We start from the raw sequence: 2,522 nt of genomic DNA, 5'->3' as shown, positions 1-2,522 counted from the left end.
AATCACACAATATTCCAGATCACATTGATTCCTACTGAAATGACTGAATTTCGCTCGCGAAATTTAATCAAACAATGGTATATATGACCGCAACTTTAATGTGATTATGAATGTGATATTTCAGTTCTATAAACTATAAACTGAAATCAAGTATTGTACATTTTAGACAAAAAGTGCTCAGTTAGTTTGTGTATTTCTTCACCGCCAAAGAAGCTTAAAGGGATAGTTCACCCAAAAATGAAAATTCTGTCATCATTTGCTCACCCTCATGAGTTTGTTTCTTCTGCTGAACACCAAAGAAGATATTTTGAAGAATGTTAGTAACCAAACAGTTGCTGGCAGCCACTGACTTCCATAGTGTGGAGAAAAGAAGAAGAAGAAAAAAACATTAAAGTGAATGGCTACCAGCAGCTGTTTGGTTACCAACATTCTTCAAAATATCTTCTTAGGTGTTCAGCAGAAAAAAAAACTCATACAGGTTTTGAAAAACATGAGGTTAGTAAATGATGACAATTTTCAATTTTTTGGTTGAACGATTCCTTTAACGTGCCATTCCAGTGACGCAAAACCTAAGATATATTGAGTGGAGCAAAAATAAATAAATAAATAAATTAACACCTCACTACACTCTAAAAAATGCTGGGTTAAATATAACCCAGCGCTGGGTTAAAAAGGCTGGGTTTGTCCCTTTTTAACCCAGCATTTTTTAGAGTGTACCGAAAGCATTCTTTAATTACTCAACTCCAGCTCCAGTCCATTATTTCTACTTCCCGGTGACGCTCGCCGGTGAGAGAAACCCACTCAAAGTGATCACTGACCAAGAGAAAACACAGACAGCTATAGTTTTCCACCTTTATTTAAAATGAAAATATACAATGTTCTCTTAACCCTGCACAATTTTATAACAAAACATAAATCACAAATGGATTACGCAGGAAATACTGATTCAAAGACGCATTCTTTCTGAAACGCTTTCTAAAACACATGATTTCGATTTGAGCTCTAACAATGTTAACCAGGGACAATAAGAGGCACAAACAAGGTTTTCCATTACATTACACATTCTACCCATAATAGAATATTATTACTTTTAAGTGTAGTGTAAGCAACATCAGAGGGCATGCAAGATGTTGAGAGTACAGTACTACAGTGCAAGGTAGAATAGTTACCAGAGCAAGACCCGAACCTGAAACCTAGGACCAGCATCCCTCACCCGAAACACAATGACGTTTATACTTCACAAAAACTCATCACACTGGTTCCTTTCGGGATTAAACAACTGAATTACATGAAATCAGATCTGCTGACTAACATAAATGTAATCACATAAGGAGTAAAAAAGCACATCGAAGGAGGTGATGGCTGAAATCTTTCTTTCTGAGCATGCTGTGGTATATCCTTATCTACGTTGACCTATAGTACCAATTATTATGATGCACAACATTGAACATTACGCTTTCCAACAGCTCTGATTTACTTTTTTTTACTACAGTAACTCTAGACAGATTACAGCCTGATCCTAATTTTCACGATTCCCTTGCCAAGAATTCCATTTCAAAATCTGAAATATAATCCGATCCAAAATGCTAGATAATCTAAACCAGTCCAATCTCTCCTGTTGTCATCTAGAACTACTGAGCATGACTATCATTCTAAGATTGTCCTTTAAAAAAAAAAAATGGAAGTATGTACTTGATATTTGCAGTGATTACAGACTGTATCTTCAAAATCAAAAAGTACACAAACAGTTGAATAATATCGTTATTGCAATGAGAAGACTAGCAAAATTCACAAATACAAAGATATAGGAGACATGTAAACATTGATTTGGTACAATTTATGCAAGGCAACAAATTTCAATTTTGAATGTCTTGTTTTGTTCTGAAGATGTTGAGTCCCAATGAGTTAATCTATACAGCAGGACTACAGCAGACGAACCTTTTCCCTGAGAAATAGAAACTGAACCAAGATCAGTGGTTAGAGGAACTTCAGATTTCCCTCTTTGAGGAAGTGAAACGGATTAAAGCTATAATAATCCAAAAGGCAAACAATCACAAAAGTGGTTCACGCACTTAATTTCCCTTTTCAAGAACTCAACATCCATGTGGAACTCTAATATCTGTAAGCTGAGGTTTTTGAGTGTGTGTGTGCCCCACTACAGTTCTCAGAAACACAAGTACAGTGCAGAAGTGGATTTGTAAAGGTTCCCTTTTCCAGAAAAGAGAGCGAGGGATGGTATCATGCGGAAAAAGAAAAGTAAAAATGACTGTTGTGTACATAAACACAAACTGGTACTTCTGGTTTCATTTTTGTCAGTAAAAATTGGCTTTGCTATGTTTAAAGCTCACTTTAGTTTGTTCTAGATTAATAGACATTACATTATTGTGCCTTGGAAGGCAGCTTGAAACCTCAGACAGTCTGTTTCCATTTTACACAAAATCAAAACACTTTTTAGTAAGTCACTGACTGTCTGGGCAGCCCGACTGGCATAGGTTTTGGAAAGCCAACGTTTTAAAATACTA

The sequence above is a fragment of the Sinocyclocheilus rhinocerous genome, unplaced genomic scaffold, assembly GCF_001515625.1.
Source record: "Sinocyclocheilus rhinocerous isolate Xijiao unplaced genomic scaffold, SAMN03320098_v1.1 scaffold112, whole genome shotgun sequence".
Lineage (NCBI taxonomy): Eukaryota > Metazoa > Chordata > Actinopteri > Cypriniformes > Cyprinidae > Sinocyclocheilus > Sinocyclocheilus rhinocerous.
This window is presented reverse-complemented; position numbering follows the sequence as displayed.